Source organism: Taudactylus pleione, unplaced genomic scaffold, assembly GCF_031769625.1.
Source record: "Taudactylus pleione unplaced genomic scaffold, aTauple2 ptg000201l, whole genome shotgun sequence".
In the NCBI taxonomy this organism is placed as follows: Eukaryota; Metazoa; Chordata; class Amphibia; order Anura; family Myobatrachidae; genus Taudactylus; species Taudactylus pleione.
In genome coordinates this window covers 3,288,354-3,301,960 of record NW_028284603.1, presented here as the reverse complement: position 1 = coordinate 3,301,960, position 13,607 = coordinate 3,288,354, and the positions used below count along the sequence as shown (strand labels likewise).

Here is a 13,607-nt window from a genome sequence, read left to right as displayed (position 1 = left end):
CAGCTGGCTCCCTCTGTGGATGACGCAGCAGCCAGTGAGAGTCTGTGACTCTCATTGGCTGGCTGCTATAACAGAGAGCTGCCGCTGATGGCTGTGTGTTTGTAACTGTGTAGGGCAGACTGCTCTCACTGCGGTCTGCCCTACACTTGGGGCCCGGGGGACTAGCAGGGCTAGTTCAAGCCCCTGGGTTAGTCCACCCATTGGGTGCTGGTGGCACTGCCAGATTGGGGCCCCCCCTTTGGCCGGCACCCTTGGCGAGTGCCATCCTGGCCAATGGGTAGATATGCCCCTGCTGGGAGCCTATCTCTCACCCTCTACTCACTGTAACTCTCCCCTCACTACACTTAAGCTTCAGTGTCCATTGATTCTCCTACCTGCATCACTGTCTTCTCTTGCTGCTGCTGACTCCAGTCTCTAAACACTGCTCGGCACTTCCTGGTCACATGACACATCCAAGGAGTCCATCAGTGCTCAAGGCACGTCCCCCATACTCAGGCATGCCTCTATTACCTCTCTTTCTGTGCAGCTTACTGCCCGTGGTGTGGCCCCACCCATAGCTCTGCAAGCAGTGTCTGACTATACAGAAGTGAGGCTCGGCTGTTCTTCCTCATCTCTCGTCTCCCTGCAGTCCCAGGGAGCTCCACAAAGCTGGTGAGTGTTAACTATAAAAATGATAACAATAAACAAAGTACTGTAGACGTTTAGAAGTTATAACTATCTTTGTATTATGCTAATCATTTTTATATCAAAATTCAGGAGTATGACATGGGTGGCTCAGCCTCCCCTGCCTACCCTGACTGCACGTCCTTGGGCTGGGGGGGGGGTAGGGATTAGGGTTAGGCAGTAGGGGGAGGGTTAGGATTAGGTATTAAGGGGGAGGGCTAGGTTTAGGCACTAGAGGGGGATGGCTAGGTTTAGGACTAGGGGGTGAGGCTAGGTTTAGGGGTTGGGTTAGGGTACATAGCCGCCGCTGTCAGTATTTTAACCTTGTCGGGATGCCAGTGTCGAGATTCTGACTGCTGGGATCCCGAGCGGCAGCATCCTGTACCCAACCCCTTCAGAGTCTGCAGTGCGAAAAACAGAAGTTTTACAGCTTCTGAGTTGCCAGCTTCCTTAAAAAGTGCACACCAAAATCCAGTGACATGTGCCACAGTAAAAAGATAACCATTGCCCTATAGGCAAAGGTTGCAAAGAAAAAGCCATTGTTGAAATGATCAAATAGGAAAGAAAGATTACAATTCACTAAAGAACACAGACGTTGGTCAGTGGATGACTGGAAAAGAGTACTATGACCAGTGGCGTAACTAGGGTATTTGGAGCCCAGGGCAAATTGAAAAAAGGAGCCCCACTCCTTCCCCTCTGTACGTGCACCCAAAAATGGACATGGCCACTGAAAAATGGGGCTTGTCAACATGACACACACACCTTTTCATGGCACTCTGGGAACATTCCTTTCCATTCCATATGCACCTTAATGCAGTGCCCCTTATACAGTCCCCCCTATGCAATGCCCTCAGTAGTGGTCCCCCTTATGCAGGCCCCTATTAGTGCCCCACATACAGTACCCCAGTAGTGGTCCACCTTATGCAGGCCCACAGTAGTGCCCCTTATACAGTGCCCCCAGTAGTGATCCCCCTTATGCAATCCCCCATTAGTATCCCTTACACAGTGCCCCCCCAGTAGAGGTCCCCCTTATGCAGGCCCCCATTAGTGCCCAGTGACCCCAGTAGTGGTCCCCCTTATGCAGGCCCCCAGTAGTGATCACGCATAGACATACACACAAAACAGAAAAAACAGACTTACCTGAGACCCCGCTCCTGCCGCACCCGCAGCAGTCTGCTTCTCCATCTCCATCCTTCCATTTGGTCCTATGGGAGAGACATCATGACGTCTCTCCCATCACCCATTGCAGGAGCAGGAAGGCGGAGCTCATTTGTGAGCTCCAGCACGGCTCTGGCAGTGGGCACAGCAGCCAATGAGAGTCTGTCTGACTCTCATTAGCTGCTGAAACATACACATTGCCGCCGGCGGCGATATGTGTGTAAACGTGTAGTGCGACCGCACTATTCACTGCGGTGTGCACTACACTGGCTAACTAGGACAGGCCTGTACCATGGTCGGCGGTGCCCCCCTCCCCCCGCACCCCGGCAGCCCTGCCCTAGTTACGCCACTGACTATGGCCAGATGAGTCGAAGTAAGTTTGAGGCATCTGATTCAAAGTGAAGAACAGGGGGTAAATGTAATAGCCTGCGCGATGCAGGCATCAGTGAGTTCCTGTCAAGTCGGACCGATGTTTTAAAGGAGCAATCATTTAAAAGGCAAAACCTGATTGCTCCTTTAAAACTATTACCGGACACCGCTCCTTTCCGATGGGAAAGAATCCCGGTTGGAAGAAGGATTCTTTCAGATTCCTCCACCTCTGTTCGGCTTCTTCAGCTGGATGCCGAGTTTTTTGTGTGCATGTGTGAAGTGAGACCAAGTTCACACTTGCACACTAGCACTGCCGAGCCAGCTACTGCGCATATGTGAACTTGGGTTTCACTACTAAAGTAGCAGTGCTAAAGTAGCGATGATAAAGTAGTGGTGATAAAGTAGTGGTGATAAATTAGCAGTGATAAAGTAGCGGTGCTTAAGCAAGTAGTGGTGATAAAGTAAAGTAGCGGTGATAAAGTAGCAGTGATAAAGTAGTGGTAATAAAGTAGCGGTGATAAAGTAGCAGTGATAAAGTAGTGGTAATAAAGTAGTGGTGATAAAGTAAGTAGTGGTGATAAAGTAAAGTAGCGGTGATAAAATAGCGGTGATAAAGTAAAGTAGCGGTGATAAAGTAGCGATGATAAAATAGTGGTGATAAAGTAGCAATGATAAAGTAGCGGTGATAAAGTAGCGGTGATAAAGTAGCGGTGATAAAGTAAGTAGTGGTGATTAAGTAAGTAGTGGTGAGAAAGTAAAGTAGCGGTGATAAAGTAGTGGTGATAAAGTAGTGGTGATAAAGTAGCGGTGATAAAGTAGTTGTGATAAGGTAAGCAATGGTGATAAAGTAAAGTACCGGTGATAAAGTAGAAGGATAAAGTAGTGGTGATAAAGTAAAGTAGCGGTGATAAAGTAGAAGGATAAAGTAGTGGTGATAAAGTAGTGGTGATAAAGTAGCAGTGATAAAGTAGTGGTGATAAAGTAGTGGTGATAAAGTAGCAGTGATAAAGTAGTGATGATAAAGTAATGGTCATAAAGTAAAGTAGCGGTGATAAAGTAGCGGTGATAAAGTAAAGTAATGGTTATAAAGTAGTGGTGATAAACTAAAGTAGCGATGATAAAATACTGATGATAAAGTAAAGTAGCGGTGATAAAGTAGTGGTGATAAAGTAAAGTAGTGGTGATAAAGTAGCGGTGATAAAGTAGTGGTGATAAAGTAAAGTAGTGGTGATAAAGTAGTGGTGATAAAGTAGCAGTGATAAAGTAGCGGTGATAAAGTAAAGTAGCGATGATAAAGTAGTGGTGATAAAGTGGTGGTGATAAAGTAAAGTAGCGGTGATAAAGTAGTGGTGATAAAGTAAAGTAGCGGTGATAAAGTAGCGATGATAAAGTAGTGGTGATAAAGTAGTGGTGATAAAGTAAAGTAGTGGTGATAAAGTAGTGGTGATAAAGTAGCAATGATAAAGTAGTGGTGATAAAGTAGCGGTGATAGAGATCACAGGGACAGCTGATTTTTGGATGCTGTCTCTGCAGCAGAGCTATGTTGAATTGCCCTGATGATTTTGTATCCACCATTGCTACTCGCAGCGAGTTGGATACTTACTTATCGGGGGTCACCCTGCCCTTTAAACAAAGTTCAAGGAATACACAGAAATAAAGGAATAATGAACTAGAAAGTTAATTATTTGACAAAGAGGTATCAGTTGTGAAATTAATAATAAGAGATTACTTACATTCATACAATAAATGGTAGCTATGGCTATATATAGTAGTGGAAATGACTGATCAAGGACAATTAAGGGTCAATATAACACAAATCTATTAATTTCTATGAAATGTCAAACGGAATGGACCAGTGTCTTTTTATTGGGGTCTGCACGGATGGTGTAGTGGCTGAAGTCATGAGTTCAATTCCTGGTCATGGACCATCTGTGTATGTGCCATCTATAAATGTGTGAAATGAAACCCTAGTGTATGTAAGGGAACATACAAGGGTGGTTCAGTAACTAAGATAACAAGACCTCTCACATGTGTGATGTTCTCTATATCATTCCAATTCCCCGACAGACCGGAGCAGGTAGAGCCTTTGATAACTGCAGGACAGACGTTCAAAATGAGCAGCAATCTGGCCGGCCAAACACATCCACCACAGATGATAAAAAGGCAGTGCACCAAACCCAAACATGTTTCTGTGACATGACGTTATCACCGTACACCACGACAAGTTGGCGATGAATTTCAGCTGCTGATGTGCCCTTTAGATGCAGAAATCTGATCACACTACGCACCTCAATGTTGGACCATGTTTCCACCAGCCCCGCTATCTTACATCGGATGTAGGGACAGTATGACTGATATGAGGCGCAGTCTAATGGCCGTGAGGGGAAGCAGTGGCCTACAGGCTCTGGTCTGGTGGAAAATAAGAATGAAATAGACACACGAGATGTCTTGTTACCTTACTTACTGAACCACCCTCATAGATTGTAAGCTCCATAGCACAGTGACTGGTGTGAATGACTGCAATATTGTCAGTAAAACAGTGGAATATGTGTGCGAAAATATAAATAACTAATAATATAATAATAAATGCTTATTGTAGCAGCTGTCCTGGCTTGAATAAATTGGTAAATAGTCCCCTGCGACTTGCAGTTACGAGGAATGATACTTTCTCAGGGCCTCACTGCAACCAATTATAAATAGCCCACTGTATCATAATTACATTGCATTATTTTATATTAAAGTCACAGAGCACCAAAATATGACAATAGTGGCTCAGCTCTCTAATGCTTTAAAGTGAAATCAATAACGCATTTTATTTTATAGATTCTTTATAGCTGAGATAATAAATGTATCACATTTCTATTGCAGTGAAATCCTAGGAATGCTGAGCCTGAAGTACTTTAACAGGTTGGTTGTAATAGTTAATGTTCCAGTTATTTTTTGCAATATGTTGTATTTTGTTCTTCAAATATATAGCTGACTATGGGCAGGAAAAGTTTTGCACAGAATAATTAAGGACCAGGGGACGTGGAATAAAATGTAGGTTATTCAGTGGAGAGAAAAAGATTCTGCATTTATACAGGAGAGCCCCAGGTTATAAAGTTGTACAAACTTTTGTATCACGAACTGTATTTTCATTCTATTTATCTACAACACACTATAAACAATAGTATTTTGTTTAGTTTTTTAGAACATTATACAATGAACCTTTCTATGGTTACAAAGGGACTGCATAGCTTCTAGAATCTAATAAATAAAATAAACATTTACAGCCCGATTTTGAGTTACATGTAATGTGTACACAACCCCGGGCAACTGCTGTAAACAGATTGCGAATAGAATGCCGTTGCGGTTATACGCACATATCCTGAGTTGAATGCATCGTAGCGAACGCACCTCCCCCCGTTTGTAAGAACATATGTCATCACTATCATCAACACTTCCACCTTCCCGATAAGACAGTGTTTCCCGACTCCAGTTTTCAGGGACCCCTAACAATGCATGTTTTGCAGATCTCCTTGTTGGTGCACAGGTGTATCATTACAATATTATAATTATTCCAATTGTGATTCTGAGGATGTCTGTAAAACATGCACTGTTAGGGGTCCCCAAGTAATGGAGCTGGAAAACTCTACCACACTAGTTGTAGTTGCAGAAGATCGGCTGTTTAAATTTGGCATCCACTGTGCATGCGCAGGACCCAGAACAACGTTTTCAGTCAATCCTGGCAACGCCCCATGACAGATCTGCTAAATGGTGCGTTTGCACTGTTGTCGTCCAGTTTCCACACATAAATGCCAATTTAGAGGCTGCAGAGAAAAGGCTGAGATGTGCAGTGTTGGACTGGGGCATGAAGGGCCCACCAGGGAAAGCAGTGGTAGCGGCCCAAGCTTAAGCAGTGTGACCAGCCACCAGAGGGGGTGTGACCAGCCACAACAGATGGACTTGGCCAACCATTAGAGAGGACATACAAAGAACAGCGCCCAAAAGAGGTGGTAGGGGTTTGTGAGCACCACCCACTTTGATCAGCACTAAGCCTAATCTTAGTGTAGTTTCTATAGAAACAATTCAAGAACCCAAGTTCATCCATGAGCCTGCTCCACCCTTAGAGGAGGGAGTGGGGGCCAGAGGCAGTGGGGCCCACCGGGGATTTCCCCTGTATCCCTGTGGGCCAGTCCGACCCTGGAGATGTGTACCACTCTGTAGCATGCTAAGAAGTACACTGCGCTCTGATAATTATGTTGGAACATATGAGTAACACATTGGTATATGAAACTTAATTTATTATCTCTAAAAAAACTCATTTTGCATTATGTCACCTTTGTCAATGTTCCCATGTACTTCTTGCAACACGCTGCTTTTCATATCTCATTTTTTTTAGGTAGGGGGGTTGGGCAAGCAGAAATACATTAGTTGGCGCCACATCGTGTAAAGACCAGAACTGGGGAGATAAACTGAAGCTTCCCAGGTGCCTTTCAAAGACTTGTACAATACAAGATAATCTCCAGTGCTGACTTTGGTGTATAAAGATGTGGCTTTGTGTAAACACCCTAAATGGGGAAAATATTGCCCTGTATGACAAGAACTCTGTCTAATGAACAACCTCTGGGTTTTGTTTTTTTTCCCAATTAATAAGAAGAGTGACCACAGTATTTGAAAGTAGCAGCTCATACAAATAATATGCTAATAAAGGAAAAATAAGCGCTCCAAATGGTGACACCTGTAAACATGAGAAATGGGTTAGTGAGGTATTAAATGTTTATAGTCTTCTCCTTTTAGTGAGAGCCGGGTGCAGTTGTATTAGAGATGAGGCTCCGGTGCCTTTACAGAGTGCAATACCCCGTCTGTCCCTATTCAACCCTGCCATTCTCTTGGAGGTCTGAGCTTAGTGTTCGAATTGGTCAGATCCTCCTGTTCTTGCAGCGGGTGCATCTGGCCAGCGGCAGCCATGGATAATGGTGTCACTTGGCTAATTTGCATACATGGTCATCCCGGCAATTCCAGTTTTTCTCCAATTTTCGTCTAACAAAAGACCATGCCAGTGTTTCTGTAGTATTGATTCTATCATATGGTGGTGTTATGAATCCCAAAGCCTGCTCCGTGTGAACCCCTTAGAACCCAGGCTACCGAGGTCTTCCTATAATTGTGGGTGTCTACCTGCGCTCTCACTAAATGGATAGGGGTTGTGTGTTCATGCAGCAGTGGTACCTTCAAGGTCACCCAAACCTTATATAAGATAATCTGACAAGAAAGAGGGGGGGGGTACTGCGCTTTCCCTTAATTAAGATGACCGTCGATCATCATCAGCATTCACAAGTAAAACACAGCACAGGGATCTAGTGAACATGATTCCCATTTTTAATCAAGATAATTCCCTCACTAAAGATGGCCACCGCATATGGGGAATTGCCTGTATAACAACTGATACTTGTAATGACACATACGCCACAACCAAGATGGTGCCCACCAGCACCTCCCCTATATATGAGGATGCCACATACAAGATGGCACACACCAGCACTCCTTGAGAAAGGCCCGGAAGGCTGATACGCATCGGAGTTACAGATCTAAGAGACACACCACTCATCGCAGAATTGTCTGACACCTAATTAGGAATCCGGAAGTCTCCTCGCGCCAGAAGCGAGTAGAGCCGCTGGGGAGCCTGCTGACCCCGGGTGCCGCGAGATCACAGTACACGTGACACCCGGAAGTCTCGCAGAACCCAGTGTGGACTGCATCCCTTAGACGCAGGACATTGGAGACCAGGAGGACACAGAGGAAGACTGCGGGTACACCCGGAGGTGTACGGAAAGGACGCGGAGGGTAAGTAAGTGCACCTGGGGGTCACGGGACGCCGCCCCGCCAGACACTGCTTACAACACCTCGCGTATTGACATTGGTTTTCTCCACCACTCAGCCCGATACTATTTACCTATGTATTCATTAATACTGAACAATACTGCATGCCCTGACATTAATACACTCTCATCCACCCAGGATTAATCCATCCATACTGGGTCAGGCACCTTAATAAGAGACCTATTAACAAGTACCTAAGGGTATTCATTTAATTTAGAACAAACAAGCATTTAGTGTCCACCTACGGACACACATTCATTAATTTTATGCAGGAGCAGTGTGACTCCTAATAAACGCCAGTTATTAATAAAACATACAGTGTGAGTTTCATTCATATACGTAATATCACAAAGTTCATTCAAGCGCAGTACCCCCCCCTCTTTCTAGCGAGGTCTTCCGCCACTAACAACTGCCCGTTGTTCCCTTAGAACCTGAGACACATTCACCAGTACTTAGGCAGCTGCCTGGTCTTAAAACTCGGGGTAGCACTGATTCCCACGAAGGTACAATGGGATTCAGTGGTGAGAGGAACGACAGGAACAGATATAGGTACAGGTAAGGCTTGAAAGTCGATGGTACGACTTAGTGATCTGACGGTGCAGTTTGGGAACCGATTGTGCAACAAGAACTGGTAGCAGAGCTTGGAGAACAAGTGATGCGGCTTTGAGAGCTGATGGTGCGGCTTGTGAGCCGATGGTTCGGCAGGAGCCAATTGCAGAAGTTGGTATGCATGTGCAGTGGCTTTGGAGCCGATGGTGCGGCTTGGAGCAGGTAGCAGATGATAGTACACAATTGATGTGGCTTTGAGAGCCGGTAGACTGAAAACAGTGTACTTGTTTGTGTACGGCAGCTTTGATAGCTGGTACACAAGTTTGCAGCTTTGAGAGCTGGTATACAAGACTGTCTACCGTGATACGGCTTTGAGAGCCGGAGGCAGCACGGAAGCCGCTGGTACAGCTAGGGAGCCGTTGGAGAGGCTAGAGCCGGGAGCAAGGTAATTCCGGTGGAGTACCAGAATACACTTTCACGAGGTGATACAGAATTCTGCCGGTGCGGCTGAGCCGAGAGGACCTACAGGAATGCTATAGTCGGCGCGGTGCCAAAAGGCCAGCGTGTACAAATAGGAGGAGAAACCAATCACACCGTAGTGTGGATAACATGTGACCTCCCGAGGCGTGTACATTGCCTAGCAACTGAGGAATTCGGAACAACACCGTCATGAGAAGGTAAACTGCTCGAGGGAGACAAGTCGTAACCGCGACTTGTAACAGGTGGTTGCTATTGAATTGTGTAATAAAACACATTTTGATATCTTAATTTTCCCATTCTTTTTATATTGTATACGGTCTTTCTTATTTAATTGTGAAACTTTGTTAATTTGTTCCTGACGGACTGATTCCTTATATCTTTTTTGTATAAATATTTCTTTCATTGCTTGAATTTGTTCTTTGAAGGTTCTTTCTTCGGTGCAATTCGTCATTATCCTCCAGGAAAATTGTCTATCCACTTTTGATGGTGGTTACTATTAGTGGAAAGTATGTTATTGCCAGTTACTTCTTTGTGTGGGTTCTTGTTTGGATTTTATGTTCCTTTATAAAAGTCTGCAAATTTAAGAAAACCATCATTTCTTTGCTAGTGGTGGTGACGAACTCCAGTTTAATTATATTCTCATTCATTTATTTTATAAAGCCATTCAAATCTTTTTCAGATCCTTCCCATATGTAGAACAAGTTATCAATGTACTGTATCTATGCCAGCAAATGATGTTTGTGTATAAGTGTTGTTACTACATATCATATTGTCTTCCTATTTTGCTACGAAAAAGCGTAGCTAGGTGCAAAGATGTGTCCATTGCTGTGCCTTTCTTTTGCAAATAAAAGCTCCCTTTATACCAGGAGTAGTTATGTTTTAAAATAAAATCAACATTTTCCATAAAAAAATTTGCTGCTTGGGGATATTTGTCATTATTGAGAGGTAGTGTCTTGTATTTTCACACCTTATTTTGTGTTCAATACTGGTGTATAATGACCTCACATCACTTGTACAAAGTATATACGACTGTTTTCATTCTAACTTATGAATTCCTGTAAAATATTCATGGTACCTTTAAAATAATTTTTTTTGTCTTCCAAAAAGGGGCTGCAAAAATGATCTACATATTTTGATATGTTTGACCCAATGCCCGATATTGTTGGTTATCCCCGGTGGGTTTTCCTGATTCTTGTGTATTTTTGGCAGAAAATAAAATCTGGGGATCTTTCGATTCTTTTCAAGTAGGAAGTAGTACTTTTATTATTGACTATATCTATCTACATCTAAAAGTTTACAAAATGGTTTTTTAAAATTTTTTTGCTTTTCAAATTTTTCTGTGTCAGATAATAGTCGTTCTGCCTCCTGTTCATACTTTTCCCTGTCCATAATTACCACTCCTCCTCTCTTGTCAGCAGGGTTATAATTATTAAATTATCTTCTTTTAATTCTCTTAGGGTCTATGTAATAATAATCACGGCACTGCCACGATTATTAACGTTCCAACTCACCGGGGATATTTAAATTTTTAATAAAAATATCCCAGCTATGTACTACCGAGAACTGGCAGGGACAGCAGTTGCAGTAACTGTTGTCCACATAAGTTGTACCCCCGGCATTTCAGAGAAGTCTTTCACTGAAGTGAAAGACTTCCCGTGACAAGCTGACACTGCTGTCAAATCTCCTGCATTAGGGCTATTAGTACATAGGAGCAATACATAAAATAATGCAGAAACTGCAGTTTTTGCATCTATTTATATAAAAATCAGCTTGATACATAGGCCCCTTAGTCCATTTTGATCTTCAGCTATGAAATTGTAATTCATCTTAATTTTTTCTGTCAAAAGTTCCATTTCTTTTTCTACTAATTTCAGTTGCAATATGTGGTCCCTTTCACATGAACTGGATTAAAGTTTGAGGTTGGTTTTAATGACGTGTGTGTTGGAATTTCGAACTTGAAGCTGTAGCTTGTCTCGTGACAGGGTCTTTAATAAAGTATTTATTATTACACAATTTTCTAATGAATTTTTGAGTATCTATGTATAAGAAGTATCAAGCAATAGATGGGTACAGCACCACTACCTGTGTGACTTACTGAGTGAAACAAATAAATATTAATATGTATAGCAACTTAGCCTATTATTTTTTCGGCGTCCGCTCTGAGACAATAGTGTAATACTAGTGTGAGTATTTTTAGAAAGTGAAAAACAAGAGAATTGACAATCAGGCGACTAGTTTGCTAGATGTGTAAATTCACACACAGTAAAATGTACAGTGGATAAGTTAATGGTTTCCAAATGTAGTTATACCTCAGACCATATAGAGGGGCGTGTTCCATGCTAATTAATAAATATAACAAACCAATAAATAGCAAGGTGCTTAGTGCAAAATATGATATATCTGATTACATCTAAATAAAAATTGTTGAACTCATATAGATAACAAAGTGCTAGTGCAAAAATATGAATGAATCTGAAACAAAGTGCTAGTGCCAAGTATAATAAAAATTATGACAATTTATTGAAAAACAGTGCACATAAAAATATATAAATAAATATGACCATAAAAACAACGACTGGCAGTAAATAGATAAAAACAAAGTAGAGGAAAGTTGATATTTTTAAGCAGCTTATCTGATTAAAGGAGAGAGGTAGTTCTCCACAGTGCATGAGGCAGCCAACACTCCAACGCGTTTCGTCACTATGACTTCATCAAGGGGATATTGCTTCAGTGTGGTGGTCCTGTATTTATACCACACTGAGTTCAAATGAGAGTCAGGTGTTCACCTTATTTCCTTTGTCTTAGGGAGACCTCAAAACCAAGCGATTTCATAATTCAGCAAGCCATCATTTAAAATAGTTTGTGTTACAGGGTTTCCCATAAAAAATTTTTAGTTATAAATAGTCAAACGGCGATCTTTTAAGTTCAACTTCCGCCCTTTGTGAACTGGCTTCTGCCCTTACTTGGAGAGTCACATCCGTTCCCGGCAGCTGTGTTGAACCATAGCGTGCGATGAAGCACTTCCATTTTCTTCCTCGTGTTCCGAGTTGGACACGTCACTTCCGCCCGCCGCGTGTTGACGTGTTCGGAGGTGAGCCGCGTCACTTCCGCCAACCCTTCTTTCGTTTCGCTCCAGGACGCGGCACATCACTTCCGCCCTTACTTAATAGATGTGTTGAGCTCTTCCGCCCCATTGTTTTCTCCGGACTTAATGCTTCCGGCCTTCTTGTCTATAGAATTAGTATGTTTTTGCCCAAGTATGAATAATGAATAGGTGGTGTCTTCCATCTTATCTGAAACTAAAATAATAAAGGATAAGCATTCCATTTAAGGAGGATAATCTGTTTTGATGCTGGATATATAGGTTAGATCATTAAATGATTAGTCTAAGTATACCATTCTCTTTAGGCATAGATATATATTAGAATAATAAGATAGTGATAGTTTGATCTAAAAACTATGAATATGTACTGAATTGTTTTATGTATATAATTATATTGGATATTGTTTAGATATTTATTCCAAAAAGGAATTTCTTTAAAAGTTCAACCAAGAGGAGCAGAAATTCAGGGATATAATAAGTTGTGAAATGTTCTTAAAGTATGGGGATCATTCTTTCACTCTTTTCCTTGAAGAAGAGGTTCCAAAGACTCTGAAAATTTCTTGGATTTTCATATTGGTCAGACTCAGACAAACGACCTCTTTTCATCCAGTTAGATAGTTAAAATCAGTTTTAAGATGTACTTGAAGTATGGGGATCATTCTTTTACTCTTTTTCTTGAAGGGGAGGTTCCAAAGACTCTGAGGATTTCCTGGATAATCATATTAGTCAAACCCAAGATCCACCTCTTTCCATTCAATTGGGTAGTTAGAATTGTAAAGTTCTGATACCATTATTCACTCCTCAGCCTTAAGGCTTACAATTATGAATATGCTATAATTCCCTTTTTAGGCATTATCATTCTCTAGCCTGGTTATATTCCAAACCGCCGGCTCAATTTGCAGCACCAGGTATTCTCAAGGGGTTACCTTCCTTGGTACTAACCTGGCCCAATCATGCTTTGCTTCCAAGATTGGACGAGATTGGGCTCACACATGATGGTATGGCAGCAAATACATATTTCGATGGTCCATAATGCCAGATATTCTACCAAACCTGAACTTCCCTCAGAAGATGAACCTTCAGGGTACTACTCAGGCCCATCCATAACCTGGGGGTATATTGGTAGATAGGAATGGAGCATATTACAAGAAAGGAGCAATTTCGTAGTATTCATTGAAGCCTTTAGGTGCCAGTGTGTCCAGTTCAAACAGCCAGAACATCTCTCTTCTTGATAGCAGATTGCCCAAATCCCCACCTCTTTCTCCCAGGGTAACGTGTTCTATTGCCTTGAAGGTGATATCTTCGGGATCCGAATTATGTTTTATTGAGAAGTGTTTGGAGACTGCATGTCCTTCAACTCTGTTTCTAATGTTCCTAATGTGCTCCTGAATTCTGATTTTGAGTGGTCTCTTGGTTTTTCCTATGT

General features: G+C 42.4%; 1 pseudogene; it reads right to left on the bottom strand.

Moving 5' to 3' along the window:
* Positions 1–13,074: 13,074 nt before the first annotated feature.
* LOC148518159 (5S ribosomal RNA) lies at positions 13,075–13,193 on the bottom strand (annotated as a pseudogene).
* Between the last annotated feature and the right edge of the window lie 414 nt (positions 13,194–13,607).